Source organism: Neomonachus schauinslandi, chromosome 10, assembly GCF_002201575.2.
Source record: "Neomonachus schauinslandi chromosome 10, ASM220157v2, whole genome shotgun sequence".
In the NCBI taxonomy this organism is placed as follows: domain Eukaryota; kingdom Metazoa; phylum Chordata; class Mammalia; order Carnivora; family Phocidae; genus Neomonachus; species Neomonachus schauinslandi.
This window is the reverse complement of record NC_058412.1, coordinates 4,737,047-4,759,468: the sequence shown is the minus strand read 5'-3', so window position 1 is coordinate 4,759,468 and position 22,422 is coordinate 4,737,047. Positions and strand designations below refer to the sequence as shown.

Here is a 22,422-nt window from a genome sequence, read left to right as displayed (position 1 = left end):
CACATTAGCATCTCTTTCAAGCCGGATCTACGCCTATCTCTGGATCCCCAAAAGCTGCACTCACAGAGCCTTGAACAAAGTCAGTGCTTAACACAGAACCTAAATGAACAGTCGGCATCCTGAGACAGACAACATACTTTTACAGGAGTCCAACCTCAAAAATAAAATAGCTCCAACCATCAGAAAATAATTTGTTCTTTCCCGGTCAGAACTGTGCTGCATATTATCGTTTTAACATCTGAGTACAGCTAAAGGAAGAAAGGGTAATCTGAATGCAAATCAAATGCCTACAAAGCAACCAACCTTTCTGTGATGTGATAAGGGCAGTAAGAAACCCATGAATTGATTTAACATGAGACGTCGGGAAAAAAAGCTATTTATTATTTCTCTTCCAACCACAGAAGTATCATGTGTTTCTGCGTGTCATCCTTGCGAGAGGGCCATGCTGATCTTCTCTGTATGGGCCCAAATTTTTAGTATGTGTGCATTATCACATGTTTTAAAAAGAGAAAATACAACAAAAGACGTAAGACAAATGATAAGCCCACAAACCAAGAAAGACATCAAGGGGACCAGGGTTATTTCAAACAGCAAAGTAGCACGCACACACACACGCCCCGTCAATTGGCATTACACTGACCAATGACCTCACACAATCCCTTTGCTGCCAAGTTCAAAATAAGACGCAGGCCAGTTCTTCCTTCACCTGAAGGAAGTAAATAAAACCACTCGTCAACATGAATCCGGGAGCGGTGCCGGGACCCTGCGACAGTCTCCCGTGTGCACACACCAGGACCCCACGCGGGCTCGGACATCACGGGCATGACCGCGCCCTGTGCAGAGGAGGAGGTTGGGAGCCAGAGAGAAGAAATGAATGCGCAGAACAAGCCGACGGCTCTTCTAACTTCCATCAACCTCTCTGTACTCCAGCATTTCTGAGTCATGACTGCTTTCTCTTCACTTGGCAGACCGGGTCAAGTTCCTTTAGTTGTGTATGTCGGCCATCACCTTTCAGAACACACGCCGGCCACTCTCATCGCCCTGATGAAGTAGCATCTAAGGACCCTGGGGGCCTCCCCCCACTTCACTGCTCCAACAAAACAAAGGCAGAGGCTCCCTTCCCGGCATGCCTTCCACGCATCAGAAGCAAACTTCTGCTAGGCTAAGTTTTTAAAAATAAGAACTTAAGCCAGACTCTAAGCATTGTTCTGGAAATGTCCGAGAGGCTCGACTCTGCTGTAAGGATTTCCTTCCAAAGGTACAAACGTCCACGCTGCACATCCTAGCCCATCCCGAGGGAGAAACAGAAGAAAATAAAATCAAAGGGTTTCAATGAGCAAAAACAAAAACAACGCACGGTTTATATTCCTCCTCCTGTGTTTCCAAGTAGTTTTCCATCGGCCTCCACGGTCGCAGAACAGCCTCCCAGATATCACAGACAATCTGTGCATTTCTAAAGAACAACTGATTCTTAGAATCCCAGAATGGGAGGGCTGGGCGGGGGGGGGGGGGGCACTTAGGAAACAAAGGGTCACAGCAAGGAAGGGACACAGAGCTAACCTCGTGGGCCCCGCATGAGAGCAGGCGCTGAGGTCAGAGACGTGTGTCATGCCAAACCACTCGGGGTCCAAGGGGCCTGGGTACCCACTTGCTGCTCCAGCCACCTAGAGTTCCCCAGAATGTGAGCAAGCAAATGGACCCCAGAGTCTCTGTGTTCTTAACCATCAAACTACTTTGCAAATGTTCCCTGTCCCACCCCATCTCTCAATCCCTCTGCTTCCTTTCTACCTTGCCCCCCAGCCCCCTGGCAACCCCTAGGCAGTGCCCTGGAGAGCAGGCTGTGAAAGAGGCAAGGCTTCCCAGACCCAGAGACATGGGTGGGAGAGCTCCCTGGAGCTACAGGCCGGCTGGGATGCTTCTGACGGAGATCACCAGCCTCACGGGGAGCTGGGTCTGGGCTGCAACAGTGTCTTTTGCAGGATCCGGTTACCCTATCTCCCACGGGGAGTGGTGTGTGCTTGGGACACGTCTAGGGTACTTGAGTGGGACCGTCACATGTCCTCCAACCTCGGGGACTAAGAGATTGGCCAGGCCAGCAGCCAGCTCTGCTGGGCAATGACCGTGAGCCACACGTGGGCTCACTGAAAGCATCATTTAGGCGGCTAGCCATGGAGTCAAGGGAACACTCAGCTTGTATCCAAGGGCCTTCAGAAGGCCCCTGGCTCTCGGCCGTGGTCTTCACAACCCACCCAGCAGCGCCCTGGACACCTGACCCTGGTCACGACCCAGACGCTCTTCCCCACCCTCTCTCTCTCGAGGGTTTTGTGAGGGAACTGGCCTTCCACCAGCCAGAAGCTTCTGATTCACATGCTGAGCTGCATGGGCCACTTTCGAGGGGAGCATGGAAGACAGCAGGCCCTCACCGCCCTGTGAGGGGACCAAGGTGTGCGAAGGAAGCAGGCAGGATTTGGAGCCGGGCAAACGACATTACATATGGGTCAGCCACGGAACCAACCTGTGGTGCTGAGCATGACCTCTCTGGGTCTCCATTTCCTTCTGTCCAAAACAAGGTGGAAAGGCCAACCTCCTAGGTCACCTCGAGGAATCAAGCAGGTTACACGTGCGAAGTGCCCAACAGGGCCTGGACAGAGGAAACGTTTCCCTCACAAGTTACAGCTGTCACAGTCATGAGCTCATCACAGAGCTGAAGGGGAGAGAGCTCTTAAACTTCTTCTCAAAGAAAAGACACCAGTGTTCCCTAACAGTTAATTTAACGTGTCCCATGCTAACTGCAAGTACTTCTGAGACGCGGTCAGTGGGTGGGCTGCCTGTCCCTCCCCGCTGTAGGTGCAGACAAAATTCGCCCTTCTGAGCACACGGGTGAAAGCCACGACCCATGAGGGGACGCAGGCCGGGCGTCAGCTCCCTTGCGGCCTTGATTCCACGGGGCTCCTGGCACGTCTGAGCTAATGTCCATGGAGACCAAGCAGAGCTCATAAAAACGCTGCCCGTGACCCCTGGCGTGCGGCTGGAGGACAGGGAGAGCGCAGAGCCGGGCCCTGTGACGCCAGCAGGTGGCCGGCCTGGTGCGGGAGGGTCCGGCTGCACCACGCAGGCTCGGGGGAGCAGAGCACAGGGTTCTGAGTCCTCTACCCCAGCTCAGACCACACGCCCTAGCTGGCCTGCAAACAAAAGAGAAAGAAGACGTTCTGCCGCCAGAACAAAGCGTTCTGTAAGCCTGTGGCCTGCATGAGCGCTCAGGCCCCCGCGGTCTGAAACACCCGGACGGTAGCCCCACAGCCACGCACAGGGTCTCGGTCTGGTGACGCCACCCACCTTGTCAGCCAAAAGGAGGTAGGCGAGGAACACGGAGCACACGTATTTCTCTGACTTCGGTGTTTTCAGGCACGTGCCGCAAGGACAGCGAGAACCACCATCTGTGTCCCTGCCCACATTCCCAGGAACCACTGCCCTACCGGGAAGGACCCTTTGGGAAGTCCTTTATGGCCACAGGGACACTCCCAGAATAGTGGACAACGAGGCTGTGGCCTGTCACAGAAGAGCCACAGCAAAGTGCTCCAAACACGCCCCATGTCCAGGAGAGAGTCGGCAGCGTGACAGCTGAAGGCGCGGGTCACGGCTGACTTCGCAACTTCCCAGAGCACCTGCAGCTCCACCAACCAGGGGCCTCAGAAGGGGGTCTCACGGGTCACTTCCTCGAGGTGTATGCTGACAAGTCTACACACAGCTAGACCGTTTGGGTCCGGAACTTTCTCTTTAATACGCTGCCCTACTAAAATTCTTCTTTCTTTCCAAACCAGGTGGCAGCTAAGGGGGTGGGGACAAAAGCAAGGAAGGCCTGTCCTCTCTTCTGTCTGGGCTATCTCTGTCACAGCAGTTAGCAAGCCAGCCGGGTTTTGTCTTCAAACACCCCTTCGACTCTCTGGACCTCTGGCCAGTCTTTCGAGGGGAGCGGCAGGTCGGAGCAGGGGGGCTGTAAAGGGCTGGCCGGGGTGAGGCACAGCGGGACCGGGTTCCGGCACCCCACGGGAGGCGCACGTGACCACCTTCTGCAGGATGGCTGTGTGCTTCCATCTGTCACCTCCCAGAACAACGTGACGAGCCCTGCCGCGGTCCATGTGTTCCCTCCATCCTAACCGCCCACCTGAGTCTGCGATGGCCTCATGGGGCACAGCCTGGATCATCAGGCGGCCTCAGCTGCGGCCTCCAGAGGAGACGCTGAGAACCCAGTATGAGGCTGCGCAAAACACTGGGACTGGGCAGGACAGGCTGGGATCGAGATGCCCACAGCACCTACAAGGTGGGGAAGGGGTACAGCACATAAGGACGTGTCTTCTACTTAAAGCCTTTGCAGAGCTGGGTCTCCGAATATACCCTTAGGTGTTCTCTAGGGTCTCAGAAGATGCCCAGGGCCAGAAGGCCCACACAGTCCCAGTATTTAGAGATATGACAGTGTTACTTCATCCCATAAATACAAGTGCGCAAAGCTGCTCGGAAGAACACGGGGACCGACAGTGGCACCACCCCCTGCAGACTGTGCATCGGGCACGTGGAGCCAGGACCACCCCCTGCAGACTGTGCATGGGGCACGTGGAGCCAGGACCACCCCCTGCAGACTGTGCATGGGGCACGTGGAGCCAGGACCACCCCCTGCAGACTGTGCATCGGGCACGTGGAGCCAGGACCACCAAGGCCACGTGGACAGGGGGCAGACCAGTCCCCTGCCACGGTCACGGCATCACGCTCCCGCCCACGTGCCACTCCTCCACAGAGCTACACTCTGCACACAGCCACAAGGGGGTGCGAAAGGGAGTTGTATCACTGCTGCTCCTTCAGTCAGCAACACTCCGAAGTGAGTCCTGACCTTCAGGTGCTCTCTCAAAGCCCAGCAGACGCAAGACTCCCCGCTGAGCTCACAGTGCAGGCCCCACGGAGCGAATCCACGACCGCAGGGCCCAGGCACGGGGGGCTGCGACAGAGAAGGGGCTTCTGCACCAGACTTGTCCCAGCTCAAGCTTCCTGCAGACCCCTGACCAAGGGGAGGGAGGAGCCAGTGAAAAACCATCCCTGCACTCCAGCCAGGTGATCGCCAGGGCCCTGAGAGTATGAGACACAGCCAGGCGAGGTTCAGACCCTGAACTTGGCCCCTGAAGCCCTGGGAGCCATTGATGGAGTTCTGAACAGAGGGTGTCTTCATGTTGGTCATTTTAGAGCAATTACTCCAGAGCCTAAGGGCAGAGAAACCAGTAATAATGTGGAAACGGCCTCCAAGTTTTTTGTAGCGTGTGGACGCTATCAGATAATGAGTAAGGGAGTGGACTACACACGACCAAGCCTTCCAGGAGTGACATGCTGAGTGGGGCTGAACAGTGGCCCCAGATGCTAGGAGATCCGAACAGAGCTCTCTGAGGATCTCCCTGGAGGCAGCAGTGAAATGGGAAGCATCTCTGTGTTAAGAGTCAGCAGACCTGGATTCAAGAGCCAATGGAAAGCTGGATTCCAGAGCTCTGGGACACTTCGTCCCCTCCCGCCCTGCAAGCCTTGCGCTGCCACCTGTCATGGGGGATGGTCACAGGGATGGTCATGGGGACGGTCAGACAACGTGCACACAGGAGTGGGGAAAACACCAGAGGCCCACGAACAAGAGCAGTAAGGCGGGGAAGCCGGAGGCTCTGAACACCTCCAACTGCAGCTCGGCTGCCCACAGCCATGCCAGGTACACCGTGTGCCACACACGGAGGACACGGGGACAGTTATGGAAGGTGTCGTCCTCAGGGACTTTACAGGAAAATAAACAGCTTTGACTGTGTGTCTTACCTCAGGAAAACAGAAACTCGGAATCCACCAGTTGGCAGCCGAGACTTGGTGTCAGACACAATTTCCTACGAATCAGAGCCCCCTTCACATGTCATCTGGGCTATTCTGGAGCACCCCATAAACCTTAACAAGGCTTGCAGGGATCACCGCATTGTCCAAGGTCTCAGAGGGCCCAAGGCCGTGTGATATTTTTACAGCTTCTTTTGGAGTGAAGAGCTGTCCGGATTTCATACTCACTCTGAACTGAACTAGTATTTAAGTGTGCTGATTATAGCTGCAAACACACTGCTGATTCCAGCGTGTGGTTGGAGAGGTGGACGAGGAAGAAGCCTTGGAAATTTACAGCACAGAAATAGCATGTAGTCTGTCTGCTTGAAAGAATCGACCCCTCTGTGACCAATAGTGAGAAGACGAGCAAGAGCCTGAAGCAGACAGAAGACGGAGACAAGGTGAGTCTTTCTGTCACCCTATCCCTGTTACAGGACACTCGACAGGCTTCTCCTCGGTCTCCCCAGGAAGCCCACAGCAGACCCGGGGCCGGGATGAAGGAGACGCTGCAAGTCTGGTTGGAGAACTGTGGTCATCCAAGCAAAAGGCCTGGACAGACAGGATCTGGATTTGAAGAAGTCATTCACAGTGGAAATGTGTACCTCATGGCCTAGTTGGCTCCACAGGGAATGAGCTGGTGGCTGCAGAGCCCAGAAGGGGCCGTGAAGACGTGAACTCTGCTCCAGCCACCAGCCCACCCGTGACCCCCTTGGAGCTTCCAGTTTCTCTTCTGCTGACATGTAGCGGTTAAATGCAGAGGAGTGCCGGTGGGTTCTGCAGCTCCCCAGCTCTACCTGCAGGCCAGGGTGAGGAACCCTTAGCTAGAGAAGGCTGCAGGTGCCCAAGCCTGTTCAGTCTGAGTCTGCCCTGACTTTTATTTCCATTTATTTTTAAGACATCAGGCTTCCGTGAGACTTATTTAAAGAAAGGGCCACTGCACCACCACCTCCCCAAAATAAGTTTGGAAACTGCTATACCACAGAGCTCCATGACTTCCTTTGCACGGAAGGTTCCACACGGCTCTATCCACACACACGGGTGTTGCCAGGCAGTGAAAGGTTCAGGAGAAAAGGCACACCTGATTCGGCCCTAAGAGGGACTGGCATAGTGCCACATACACCTAATAAACACATTGGATAATGAAAGCCCGATGTGTCCCAGAATTTCAAGTCCCTGACGAAAACACAGGACAAAGAGGTTTCTTTTAAAAAAACAGATACTATCGGCCTTTCCTTTTGTGGGCAGTAATGGTGTGAGTCTCCTTATACATGCTGATACACTATAGAAAATAAAAGTAAAATGAAACTACAAAACTAAAAGACCTACAATACCTTGCTGATAATAACTAGTTTTAACACGGTCCTGTTCTTTCTTTATGTTTGCATAATGGATGAAGGAGTCTCTCTACTTACATACAGGTTGGATCTGGACCATTCACCTAGTCCAAACCGACCAACAAATGTGTCTTTACCCTAATACTCACACACACTCCACTGAAGCACCCTCTGGGGTACTCCCAATACCGAAGTGGGTTTAGGACTCCAAAGACCATACCTTTAGTAGCAACAAAGATGTAGTGACTTTAAAAAACAAAGAGAAACAGCTACTCCTCTCAACATGATGAATGAGATTCCATAAACGTGCCTCACACTGGAAAGTAACTAAAGCCCAGTTAAAATACTGAACCAAAAAAAAGCACACATAGCTTATAAACTAAGTCAATCACAGTGTTCTAAAGCTTTGTGTATTTTAAAAGCCGAGGAGTTACGATATTTATCTTAGACTTTGTATAACATACAGTAGAATTTCAGCAGTATCCACTAAGAGAAAAGAAATAGAATGTATAACTGCCAAATTATAAAAGGGAAAAATGCAGTTAAGATTACAAAGAAACGAATATGCACTAAAAAAAAAAAAGAAAGAAAGAAAGAAAGAAAATAGTATAAAAATAATTTGGGAAATAAAATCCAAATATATTAAAGATCATAAGAAATAGATAGATTAAACTTAATAGCCAAAAGAAAAAAAAAACGATAAAATTGAATTGTAAAAAGAGAGGGAGATGCAGAAAACCTTCAGAAATTGGAAAGATTGGAAGTCAAAGGACAGAGAAAGGTGATCCAGGGAAATGCTAACCAAAACAAAGCTATCAGAAAAATTAGCATTTAAACCAAAAAGCATAACTAGAAAAAAGAAAGCATCTACACAACAGAAGGTCCACTTCATTATGAAGCTATTTCTAAATTTGTATACATTGAATTACTTCAAAATATAAAAAGCAAAATTGACAGTCACTGAAAAAATGGCAACCACACCATCAGAGGGGAAAGTCATTAGATATTATGTAATACAACAAACATACAAAATTTGTAAAAATATGGAAGATATAAAAAGCACTATTAATCTAAATTTAATAAACATATAAATCTCCTAGTCAACAAACTGAGAATCCACAAACTTCTCAAAACTACACAGAACATTTACAAAACCTGACCTCACATAGGGTCATAAAAAAATGACCTGGCAAATTTCAAATCATGGTGTCACATGGACCAGGCATTCTGACCTCAGTGCAGTCAAGAGAGACATCAATGATGAGAAGAATCCCCAATGTGAGAACTGTAAGAGACTTAACACTCATGGGTTTGGAAAAAACCATAGACCAATAATGAGAATATTATTTAAAAGTTAAGATGCCATCAAAGCAGTGCTGCGAGGGAAACCCGTCATCTTATTTTTTTTTTTAAAGATTTTATTTATTTGACAGAAAGAGACATAGTGAGCGAGGGAACACAAGCAGGAGGAGTGGGAGAGAGAGAAGCAGGCTTCCTGCTGAGCAGGGAGCCCGATGCGGGGCTTGATCCCAGGACCCTGAGATCATGACCTGAGCCAAAGGCAGACGCTTAACAACTGAGCACCCAAGCGCCCCGGGAAACTCCTCATCTTAAATGCTTCTATTAGAAAAGAAGCCTAAAAATGACTGAGCTACCTGAGGCTTAAGAAGTTAGGAAAGCAGGGCGCCTGGGTGGCTCAGTTGGTTAAGCGACTGCCTTCGGCTCAGGTCATGATCCTGGAGTCCCGGGATCGAGTCCCGCATCGGGCTCCTTGCTCAGCGGGGAGTCTGCTTCTCCCTCTGACCCTCCCCCCTCTCATGCTCTCTCTCTATCTCATTCTCTCTCTCAAATAAATAAATAAAATCTTTAAAAAAAAAAAAAAGAAGTTAGGAAAGCAATAAACACAGAGTAGAAGGAAAAGACCCGCTACAGAAAAATTATAAAAATAAAACACAAAAAAAAGTTAAAATAGAGTCAACAAATTCAAAAGTGTTTTTCTTTGAAAATAATAATAAAACATACACTCTTTGGCAAGCTGGTCAAGAAAAAAAAGATATGGCCCAAATAAGCTATATTTGTAATGAAACACAAATAGCAGAGACTTAAAATTAAATGAATAATTTTGTACTGATTTAAACTTGAAAATAGGGAATATTAAATATACTCCTAGAAAAATATAATTTAAGAAAACTGGTTCAAAAAGAAAGGAGCTCAGGGAGCCTGGGTGGCTCAGTCAGTTAAGCAGCTGCCTTCAGCTCAGGTCATGGTCCCAGGGTCCTGGGATTGAGTCCCCTCATCTGGCTCCCTACTCAGCAGGGGGCCTGCTTCTCCCTCTGCCCCTTCCCCACCCCACCCCCAGCTTGTGCTCTCTCTTTCCCTCTCTTACTCTTCCTCTCAAAAGTAAATAAAATCTTAAAAAAAAAGGAATTCAAATAATTTTATAAGCATTGAAAAAACCATGAGCAGTTAGAAATCTTCCAACAAGGAAAGCACTAGGTTTTGTTTTCAGCTGAGTGATAGCAAAATTTCAAGAGCAGATCATTCAAATCATACACAAAATCTTGCAAGGAATAGGAACAAAAGAAAAAAATAAAACTCTTTCAAAATCAGACAAAAGCAGAAAGAGTAAGCAAAAATATAGGCAAACTCACTCATGAGTAAATAAAAAAAAATTTAAACAAATAAGACCAAATAGAATCCAGATGTGTATCAGAATTGTATTTAGGGGAGAAAAACCATAAAGTTGAACAAGCTACATTTACCCTAGGAGTACAAGAGAGTTTACCACTGGAATAATACCTGTAATATAACACAGTAAGACGAAAACAGTGGAAACTATATGGTCATCTTAATAGATGCAGAACAACCTTTGATAAAACTCAATATGCATTTATGATTAAAAACATAAAACACAACTCTGCAAAACAGAAGCATAAGGGAGCTTCCTTAACTTAAAAAGGAACATTAAAAAAAAAAACAGCAACATCATTCTTAATTAAATTAGAACATTCCTTAAAAAAATCAGGAACAAGGAAAGGACATCTTCTATTACTTCAACGCAACATTGTATTAAGGGCCCAAACTCAAACAGGAAAATGAGAAAATAGAACTGAAAAGGAATAAACAATACTTTATTTAGTCACATATGACTTTTTATATATGAAGATCTCCAGACAAAATATTAGAAATACTGAAGGCTTAGTAAAATGGCTAAATGCAAGGTCAATATACAAATGTCAATTACATTTTTATACTCCAGCAAAGATGCCATCTCCAAAAGCATCCCAAACTAAGGTGCCTAGGAGCAAACAAACGCATACAACATGTATGTGCCTAGGAGAACACAGAAGATGTGAGGTCTCTCTACAGAAAAGTATAAAACTACCAAAAAACATTTGTGAAGACAAATACAAAGACAGTAATACAATGTTCATGAATAGGACTCAATATTAAAAAAAAGAAATTCTTTCTAAACTTACGTATAGAATTAATGCAATTCAAGCAAACGCCCAAAAGGTTTTACTGTTATAACTGTCATTATTAATTCATAACATATGAAATGTTGTTTCATAAATTAACTTTAAAATTTCTACAGAAGGGCAAAAGCCTGAGTACAGCCAAACACCACTCAATAAGAGGAAAAAAGGTGAGGGGACCAAATATCAAGTCTTAGTAGAGAGTGTCAGTAATTAAGAGAGTGATGGGGTGCCTGGGGGGCTCAGTCAGTTAAGCGTCTGCCTTCGGCTCAGGTCATGATCCCAGGGTCCTGAGATCAAGCCCTGCCTGGGGCTTCCTGTTCAGTGAGGAGTCTGCTTGTCCCTCTGCCCCTCCCCCCTGCTCATGTGCTCTCTCTCTCTTTCTCTCTCTATCTCTATGTCAAGTAAATAAATAAAATAAAATAATTTTTATAAAGAGCATATTGCACTGATACAGAGGGTGGGCAAATTAATGAACATATAAATACAGAAGACACAGAAAGAAACCCATGCATATGGAAACTGAATACATTAGAGAATGTGCATTTCAGATCAATGGAAAAAACGTATTATTCAATAAATGGTACTGGGTAAACTATTTGTCCTGTGGATAAAAATCATATTGGATTACTACATCACACACCAAAAGAACTCCATATGATGTTAAAACTGGTAAAGGAAAATATAAAAGTAACTTCTGACCTCAAGATACAGAAGAGTATCTTAAATGAAAGGCCCTAACCATAAAGGGCAAGGTTGACACAGTAAATACACTATAATCCAGAACTTCTTTTCATCAAAAGATACCTTGTGAAAATATATGGCACAAACTGGGAGATAATATTTTAACACATAAAACCTGTGTTAGTCTTCAGAATATATAAAGCATGCTTTCAAATCAATGAGAAGAACATATCCAATCCAACGGAAAATGAGACCAAAGAGAGGAAGGGTCTTTTTACAACGAGGAAACAGGTGGTGATTAAGCGTGCAGAAAGCTCAGTTCCCTGGGCACATTACACTCACTTGACTATTAACTGGGCAAAACTTAAGAAGCCTAAGAACACCGAGTGTTGGGATAAGACAGGCAGCAATCTTACAAGAAACTTATTCACTGCTGATGACAGCGTGAACGGCTATAATCACTTCCCAAATCACTGCATTTTCTCGTTACGTTGGTCATGAATTAGCCTTTCTTCAGGCCCAGAAGCTCCTCCTAACTATATAATCAAGAAAAAAATGCACGTGTGAAGCAGAGACATGTGCCAGAATATCAAAGGCAGAATGTATTATGCCAGACACTGAAAATAACCCAACGTCCACTGGCAGGAAGACACACGGACTGCTTGGTGTCAACATTATTTAACACTACAGACTGGTGAGGTGAATAAATACAGTTACATAGAGCAATGTGGGTAAATCGCAGAAACAGAGCACTGAGTCTACAGGTCTATTCACAGCATGAGCCTGTTTCTATGAGTAAAATTCTATACAGTTGAGCGAGACACAGACCACCTGAACTAACAGGTGCTCTGGGGAAGGGTGGGACATGAGGGCAGTCAGACGTGGGAGGAACGTTCACAGGGATGCCATGGTATTGATAACATCTTTGTGTAAGACACAGGCCCATGGACGCTCATTACATGTGCTTCGTAACTCACATACATGAGGACTTCTATGTATCACATCCTACTTGACGTTTCTTTAAAAGCCCTCTTTGGGGGCGCCTGGGTGGCTCAGTTGGTTAAGCGACTGCCTTCGGCTTAGGTCATGATCCTGGAGTCCCGGGATCGAGTCCCGCATCGGGCTCCCTGCTCGGCGGGGAGTCTGCTTCTCCCTCTGACCCTCCCCCTCTCATGCTCTCTCTCTCTCATTCTCTCTGTCTCAAATAAATAAAATCTTTTTAAAAAAACCCTCTTTGGAACGGTCCAACGGCTTATCTGGTTTAGATTTTAAAAGGGTATCTTTTGGGGCACCTGGGTGGCTCAGTCGGTTAAGTGGCCAACTCTTGATTTCGGCTCAGGTCATGATCTCAGGGTTGTGAGATGGATGGAGCCCTGTGTGGCTGGGCTCCACACTCAGTGGGGAGTCTGCTTCAGATTCTCTCTCTCCCTCTGCCCCTCCCCCACCCCTGCTTTCTCACTCACATGCTCTCTCTCTAAAATAAACAAATAAATCTTTTAAAAAATAAATAAAGATAAAAAGAGTATCTTTTTATGAGTACTAAATTTTTCTAGATGGGTAAACCAAAAAAAAAAATTCATACTGGTTTTGTCTGGGGAAAACAAAGATACAGGCAATTTAAATTGGTACTTAATATCCTCTCTGTAGTTTTATTTTAATGATTTTACTATGTGCGTGTACTTATTTAAAAATTAAGTAACCAGCTTAACTGGTAAACTTTAAAAGTGCAAAGTCTGAGATTAAGAGCAAAGACAGATCCTGGATGGATTCAGAAAGCCCACTGTTGATTCACCATCAATGAATTTTAAGAGAACATGGATGGTCTAGCTGAGTTGGGGGCCAGATCTCTGAACGGAAGTGTTGGACGATATCCACAAACCTCCCCAGCCTCCATCTCCACCACCAGAGATGCAGCTCTAGGCTACAGAGGTCCAGATTCAATCCCAATACCAGCTCTTAACATCCATAATTTCATTATCCTTCATGTCCTGTCCTTAACGGAACAAGAATCTTCCTCAGACCATGCACTTCTGATTTATTCTCTATTCTACTGAAAACTTCTTGATTCCTTCAAAAAAAAAAAAAAAAAGTATGGTGAAATGCTTTCTCCAGGCTAGCACCCTCCTCAAAGATTATGAAATACGATTTTTTTTCCCCATCTTGAAACAATTTATACACAAAACATCCTGTTGTTAATCCTCACATTCACTTACTCATACAGCGGAGAAATCACAGAATGCTCTCCATTGCGATTTCTCAAAACTCCACAGTGAGTTTGATTTTCTTGCTGGGGTGGGGGCGGTGATAAGGTTATATTCTCTGGTGCTCACTTCAGCTTACACCACAGTATTGCATTTGAACTGGACAAAGAGGATCCAGAACAAAATTACACGGTACCATGTGGCCATCTTGTGTGGCCTACACTTCCAAGGATAGATGCCCAAAGCCCACTGGCACCCCTCCTCGCCGGCACACCAACCCTGCCCATTCATGGTCTTTTTTTTTTTTTTTAAAGATTTTATTTATTTGCGAGAGAGAAAATGAGAGACAGAGAGCATGAGAGGGGGGAGGGTCAGAGGGAGAAGCGGACTCCCCGCCGAGCAGGGAGCCCGATGCGGGACTCGATCCCGGGACTCCAGGATCATGACCTGAGCCGAAGGCAGTCGCTTAACCGACTGAGCCACCCAGGCGCCCCATTCATGGTCTTCACAGCGATAGTCCTGAACTCTGCAAATAATTCATTGGACTGCAATACATAAGGCCACTCCCATAGTTGGGCCTGGTTACTAATGGGACTCCCATGAAGCACCAGTTCAAGATAATTTTGTACATAAGTACATATATGAGAACAGATCGTATGTGTAAAAATGAAACTTCTTCCATATATATGCCAAAAATCACATAATAATAAAATAAAATAACTAGTTTTAGTGATCCGCCAACAATTTAATCACTGCATCTTCCTACAAAAGAAAACCTTGGGAAACCATCTGATCTGTAAGAAAATGAATTACCAAGACATCAATCATTCAAGGCCCAATTTCTGGAAAGTACATCAATACAGTGGACTAAGGCTGTAGAAATTGCTCAATTGTACTCATTACTTTTTCTCTTAGAGGCACCTTGTTTAAACCAACACACTCAGTGCTCGCTTCGGCAGCACATATACTAAACCAACACACTCAGAAAGAATTTGAAAAAATATAAATGTTAATGTGCCTTTCCATATAAAATATCTCAATGAATAACTTTATCATAACAATGCTTCAATTATGTCTGTGCATATTACTTGCATATTTAGTTTGTTCTAATAACTTAAAAGACAAAGACCCTTTTCACTGCCAAACCAATCAGATCTCCTTTCTATCACCTTAGTATTAAATTCAAATGAATGTGTTGATACTTTTTAAAATACCAGAAATAAATTATGGAACACACTCGTAAAATCAATTACTAAAATCAGTAAAGTCAGAATGAAAATAAGATTGAGGTAACTGAATTATGTTATCCATTTGATAATAAATTCTAATGACCCGATGTCATTAGACATAGTCATAATGGTTTCCTCATTGATATTTAATCAAGCAATGTTAAATGTCGCTAAGATTGTAAGTTATTTATGCAACTCTAAGCACAAGAGAAGGCATGAGATTTCTTTGGTAACTGTGTATGCACATGTCTATGAAGCTCTGTTATTAGGCTTTTAGGAATAACCAAAAAAAAGTACTCTATCTTTAAAATCGGGTGGGGGAAGTCCCTTAATTTTGTTAGGACACATGATCAAACTTTCCCTTTTGACCCTTTTCACTGCTTCCAATCTTCTCTTTATACTGAAAGCACAGCAGCCCCCCATGAATCTGTCCAGAACACTTTTTTTTTTTTAAACCTTTCACTACCTTTCACAAATTTTAATGGTTCTCCACCAGCCATGGGATAGATTGTAACCGAATATTCAGGGTCCGGCATATGTGGCTCCCGAGACCACTGTCCTCTCTCCCTGTCCCCGTTCCCGTCCCACAGCAGCTCACGAGGTCTCAGGTGGCAGGGCACCCTCCCAGCCTCCGCACCCACTCCTCATCGCCTGTTTTGGGAACGGAGTTCCCCATGGTCGGCTTGTCAGCATCAGTCAAAGAGAAAGAGTAAAGCAGAAATGCCTACCCTCTCTGGCCCCTCCCAGCCCCACAGGTGGCCTTGCAGGTAACTGATGACCCCCGGACATTGGCTGCTGACCCGTCCAGAGAGGCCTGCAGTCCCAGAAACTCATTCTCTCTCTCTCTGTCGCTCAAACCCAGAGGGTGGAAACCCGGAGGGCTTGTGGAGGCCATGCCCAGGCCACGCCCCGGCCGGCCTGCAGAGTCTGCCCAGCAGCACAGAGACTAAAGCCACTCAGGGCTCTCAAACAAACAAAAAAGGGACAAAAATAAATAAAAAGACAGGGCAACGGAGTTAGACGTGGAAAATGAGCTTGTTAGGTTTCACGTGAATGGAGCCTCCAGCCAGGGCGACTCACAACAGCATCTCTACCTGTTGCTGTCTCTAAAAACATTGCTCCTTTAACCACTGCGGCCACTCTGAGCCCAAGAGCACTCAGGCGGGGTATTGGTGTTCTCCCTGCTAGTTAAGTGTTTTAAACAACCTTTGCCCCAAAGCTTCACTAGCCCAGGGCAGAGGTGACAGGGCAGAGGCCCACAGCTGGCGCCCGCTCAGCGCCGGCCCTTCCCAGCACCGGGTCACGGCCAAGGCCGGTCGGAGCTGCTCAGCCCAAAACATCAGTTTTCACCAATGACATTCTCCACTTGGGGAGAAAAACAAGCCAGAATTATCTTTCAGATTTAGCTACTTCAATCCCAGAAGTGTGAATTGGGGGTGGTTTATATTCCATGAAGACGGTTTCTCCTTATAAATCCTAAACATTTAAAAATAGCTCTCCTTGTGCTGGAATGTCATTTTCTGGGATTTTGGCCTCTCCAACATGGATCTTTTGTGACTACGGAGCCATTTCACAGCTCTTGGAATCTGCTGGAGACAGACTCTCAAACAGAACGTCCTGGGAGGTGGGTGTGGGCAGGGAAAAAGGCCATTTGACCGGCCTTGCAGGGCATTTTTTCCGGGGAGCTTTCCCATCTCCCTCACACCTGAGGACACGCTCCAGATCTCCGGGCCGGCACACACACTGCACAGAAAGATTCAATCACCCGAAAACGTTCACATTAAGGTTAAGAAGCAAAAGGTTAGCACATACACAGTTTCCAGGGCACGGGAAGAAGGGGAAGAGCGCTACAAAGCTCAACATCCACATTTCCTCCTTCCTTCCCACAGTGCCGAGAGCCTGCACACCTCCACACACCTCCCTCGCCTCCACAAAGCAAAGGCTGCTAGCCATGCACTCCCAGCACGGCTCCGGGGCGGGTGGGCAAGAGGGCGCGCCGCTCGGGGCCAGCGGGACGGCTCAGGCAGGCAGCGGAAGCCGGGGTGGGTGACAGGGAGGCAGGGCTCGCCAGGAGGAGCGCTGCAGTTTAGGTACCCGCCACTGCCCCAGGTCCCCGGTTCCCTGAACAACTACAGCCCAGCGTTGGTGTCCCTCATCCACTCCCGCCAGGGGCCCTAACCGGACAGCGCTGACCCTCCTCTGCGCCTCCTCCGCCTGTCGTCCGTCCAGCCCAGACTCTTCCTCGCCACCTCCCTGCACCACCAGGTGAAGCTCGGTGGGCCCATCTCCCTCCTGCATCCACTGTCACCTCAGGCCACCCTCTCACTCTGCGCCCTCTGTTCAGCCAAACAAGAATTCCATTCTTGACCTTCTCCTCCCCAGCTAAGGAAACACACAATCACACTCACAGGGGTCTTGCTCCCACGTGCCTACTCTTTCTAGAGGACTTTGCACTCCTTCCCTTGTCTCCCCAAACTTGCAACCCCTCCTCCACCATGGCCCTCTCAGCTGGCCACCTTGTTTCCTATTTCACAAAGAAAATATGCGCAATCAGAAGAAAACGGCGGAGTGAGCACCACACCTGGGCCCCCACGTATCTAAAGCTAGCCTACCCCCCCACACTTACCTGCATGCCTCCTAAAGCAAGTATTCTTGTACGCAGATGCACCTCTCACCTGCTCAAGAAATGATTGCAGCAACCCCCGTCCTGCATTATCAACTTTCCACTCTCTACCAAACCACTGCCACCAGCCTGTAAGTATAATGCTAATGCTTCCAAATGAAAATTAATGCTCTTGGCCTTATTTACCCCAGACAGAACCCGAAATTCTGCTGTCAATTGTCAACAATCTGTCTCCAACCCCTCCCCCCTCCGTCCTTTCCTCTGAACCCACTCTTACGGCGCTTTTTGTTGCCACAGTCACCGGACCCACCTGTCATTTTACTCTTCTTACCAAAGCCACCAATGACCTGCATGGCACTGACCCAAGAGGACTCTCAGTCCTCATGTCACCTGGACCATCAGCTCATAACGCCCTGCTTCTGAGATGATTTCCTGTGGCTTCCAAGATGCCACCCTCCTGGTCTTCATCTACATCTCTGGTTGTTCCTGCTTGGTCTCCTTTGCTGCCTCTTCCTCTTCTCTTGCTCGTCATAGAGCTAGAAATGCTCCAGGACCCTGTTCTCAAAACTCTCCTTTCACTGGGATCTCATTTGATCATATGCCTTTAAATACCACCCACAGGCCCAAGACTCCCATTATACCCCAGCCCAGACCACGGTCCTCCACTGTGGGATTTGTACAGAACTGTCCACTCACCATCTGTCTTAGAATCTCTCAACGTGCTCAAAACCGAACTTCTGATCTCTTTTTGCACCCCAACTTTCTCTATCTGCAGACTTCCCCATCTCAGTGGGTGACAACTCTGTCTAGTTACAGCAGCTAAAATCCCTGACATACTTAGAGACATGTACCTGGCTCTCACACCCCATACCCATTCTGCCGGGACATCTGAGGGACTCTGTCTTCAAACTATATCCAAAATGTGACCACTTTTCACTGCTTCCACTGCTACCAGCAGGGAAGGCCACCATTATCTCTTGTCTGAATTACTGTCACGGATTTCTCTATTGGCTTCTACATGGTCTCCTCGTCTACCCTCATCCTCCACCCCCTATATCCTATATCAATACAGAGGCCAGAATGAGTCTATTACAGTGGAATGCAGGGGCTCCTGGGTGGCTCAGTCTGTGAAGTGTCTGCCTTTGGCTCAGGTCGTGATCCCGGGGTCCTGGAATTGAGCCCTGCATTGGGCTCCCTGCTCAGTGGGGAGCCTGCTTCTCCCTCTCCCTCTGCCACTCCCCCTGCTTATGCTCTCTCTGTCAAATAAATAAATAAAATCCTAAAAAAATAAAAATAAAATGGAACACAGATCCTGTCTCTCCTCTGCTTAATACCCTGCACTGATTTCCCATCATCAAACCTAGAATTCCCCAATAGTCTGCAATGCTAGACATGGTCAGGTTCCTGTTACCTCCTGACCACCTCCCCCGCCAACTCATTGCTCTCTGCTGGTTCCCCTCCAGCCACCCTGCCTCCTTGGCATTTTCTCCGACATACCAGTGAACCTCTGCACCCACCTTTTCTTCTAACTACAATGCTCTTGTCCCAGACGCCAAGCGGTTAGTTAGCACAACTCCTTAAATCCATGTCCAAATGTCAGCTTTTTAATGACACCTTCCTAACCACTCCCTTTAAAACTGCAACCTGCCCCACCCTCCTAAACTTGGTCTGCTTTTTCTTTTCTCCACTACATTCATGCCTTGTAACGAAACATGTAATTTCCTTCTTCAAGCTGTTAGCTGTCTGTGGTCTATCTCCGTGCCTGTTCCCACCCCCATTCTCCACTCACACCCCCACTAAACTAGGATCCCCATGAAAGCAGGGATTTGTGTCTGTTGTGTTCACTGTGTGTCCTGAATTAGAATAGGACCCAGGAGCACAGCCCTTGGGTTCTCAGTGAATTAATGAATCAGTGAGACCCTGGATACATTTTCTAGACCTGTCTCCTGATCTACCAAATGAGACTAGCAATATCAACCTCACAGCTTGTTATAAGCAGTAAATGAGGACCCATGTGGAAATCTTCATAAAATATTAATTACTATAACAGCTTAACATAATATGTTGAGAACCATCCTTAAAATTAATTCAGGAGAAGTGTACTAGGTAATTGCTTACATGGTGTAGCTTAAGGGGTACAGAAAAATCCACCCAGGCAAGGCTATTGTCTTCCCAGTGGCTGAGATTCTACTAAGACATAAAGGAAGGTTTTCAAGCCTTCCTTGTCCAAATTCAAAATTACCTCCGAGAATTCCTGAGGGGAGGAGAGGAACTGTCTTCTGGCCAAATCCTGGTGTTCTGATGTGCTTACGCGCATTCAGCTGGCTCCTCCCTTCATGACAGGCTCTCCATGAGGAGCCGTGGGAGAAGGTCTTAGGCACTGGGGTCCCTCCAGACCTGGGAGCTGAGAGCGTACCAGACTCAGCAGGGGGCTCGACACCTGGGAAACGTGAGGAGAGCACAGGACCTCAGAGAACAGGCTGTGGGAGGAGGAAGGGAGGACCACCATGCTGACTTCCAACCACCCCAGCACTGGCCTCTCAGATCGCCAAGCCGGGAGGGAAGGCTACTGATCTGATTCCTAAAAACTGTGTCAGATCAAACATTTGGGAAGTATCACGGTTCAGTGGAGAGGTTTGTAGTATAAACAACCCAACCCCACCAAGAAGTTAACAGATAAATCGACCCACACAGATAATTCTCAGATAACAAACAGTCCCTGGTTGACTTTCTGTCCCCTCCCTTTCTAGTCACAGCGATCAGAGTTCTCCCAGTTGGATTCCTACAGGGACAGATTCAAGTCCGTGGAAAAGCTTAAAAATAAGACAAGACTATTTTAATTGTAACCCCTAAAGTAATCATTAAGAAAATAATTCAAAAATATATTTAACAAAAATAAACAACAGAATTAAAATGGAATACTAGAAACTACTTAACATAAAAGAAGGCACAACAGAGGAATAAAGGAAAAGACAGAGGACCCATGGGAAACAAATAGCAAAATGGTAGGCATAAATTCCACCTTATCAGTAATTATATAAAATGGTCTAAGCACTCCAATCAAAAGGCAAAAATTGGTAGAACGGAGTAAAAAAATGTGCTGTTAGAAGAGACCCATTTTAGAATAGCATCAAAAAGAATACCATATTTACAAATAAACTTAACAAAAGATCTGCAAGACTTGTACAGTGAAAACTACCAAAACATCATCATAAGAATCCAAAGCCTAAATAAATGGAAAGACATCCTGCGCACACAGGTCGGACAACAATCCCGTTAAGACAGTAACACTCCCCTACTTGATCTTTGGATTCAATGTCATGTCTATTCAAATCCCAGGTTCTCTTTTCTGTTGGTTTGAAATTGTCAAGCTGATCCTAAAATTCATATGGAAATCCAAGAGACTTCGAATAGACAAAAGAACCTTGAAAAAGAAAAGCAAAGTTGGAGGAGTCACACTTCCTGATGTCAAAAAAAAAGGAAAAAAAAGAAAAGGAAAGCTACAGTAATCAAGATGGTGTGGCCCTGGCATAGGGAAAACACAAAGATCACTGGATTAGAACTGACAGTCCGGAAATAAACCCATACGTTAACGGGTAACTGATTGTTGACAAGAACGTCATGATGTTTTAAAGGTAAGTGACAATCTTTTCAGCAAATGGTGCAGATGCACCAAGAATGAATCACCGCTGAGCTCATACCTTTCACAAAAAATTAACTCATAACGGGTCAGACCTCAATGTAAGAGCAAAAATTATAAAACTCTTAAAAGAAAACATAGGAGTAAATCCTTGTGACCTTAGATTAAGTACCAGTTTCTTAGATATGTCATCAAAAGCACGCAGAATAAAAAAATAAATTGTAAAATTTCAGGTGTCAAAAAACACCATCAATAAAGTAAAAAACAACCCATAGAAGGGAAGAAAATATATATAAAACATACATCTGACAGGGACCTAGTATCTATCTAGATTATATAAAGAACCCTTACCACTCAATAGTAAAAAGACAAATAACCCAAATCAAAAATGGGCAAAAAATGTGAATAGACATTTCTCTAAAAAAGATAATCAAATGTCCAATAAGCACATAAAAATGTTCAACATTCAATTAACACATATTTTGTGTGTTAGATGCATTATAGTCTGTATTCGTATAATAAAGTAAGGTAGAGAAAAGGAAATGCTGTTAAGAAAATCATAAGGAAGAGAAAATACATTGACAGAACTGTACCATATTTATTGAAAGAAATCCATGTATAAGTGGACTGTGCGTTTCAAACCCGTGTTGTCCAAGGGTCAACTGTACTTTAAAATGGTGAAGTGTACCTAATGAAACTATTATTAAAAAAGAAACATCAGGGGCACCTGGGTGGTTCAGTTGGTAGAACATCTGGCTCTTGATCTCGGGGTCGTGAGTTCAAGCCCCACGTTGTAAAGACTGCTTAAATAAATAAACTTAAAAAAAAAAAAGAAAAAAGAAACATCAACTGGAAAAAGCTTAAAAAGAGTAAGGCAAGATAACCCCTGGATTTCCCAAACTCTTTTCTCAAGTATAGCTTCTGCTCAGGAACGTAACACCAACATCTGAACTCAGCTTATTTTTAGGCACGTCTGGTCAGGGAGCAAAGAACAAAATCAATTCAGTTTTTCCAGTCACTTCAAAGAGGGATACCAGAGAGCAGCAAACGTTTAAATCTGAATAGACATGAGATACACCCCGGTGGATAAACCCACAGCTATTCCTTCCTTGCTGCTCTTTGACTAAAATGACAAGCGTTCCCACACGTGGCCTGAGCAGGAGAGCTCTTGCCTTGCTCCAGACCAGGCTCCTGGGTCCAAAGCCCCCACCCGAAGGCTGAGCGTTCGCTGGCCCCCAGCACTGCCTGGCTCTGGCACAGAGCCAGCCTCTCCACCTGTGGAAAGCTGCACCTCCTCGCTCTTGACACATCAAGATACTGACTCCAGAAAACCTGATCTGCATTTGCCA

General features: G+C 46.2%; 1 pseudogene; it reads right to left on the bottom strand.

The window, feature by feature from the left end:
- Nucleotides 1-399: 399 nt before the first annotated feature.
- LOC123326088 lies at nt 400-496 on the bottom strand (annotated as a pseudogene).
- Between the last annotated feature and the right edge of the window lie 21,926 nt (nt 497-22,422).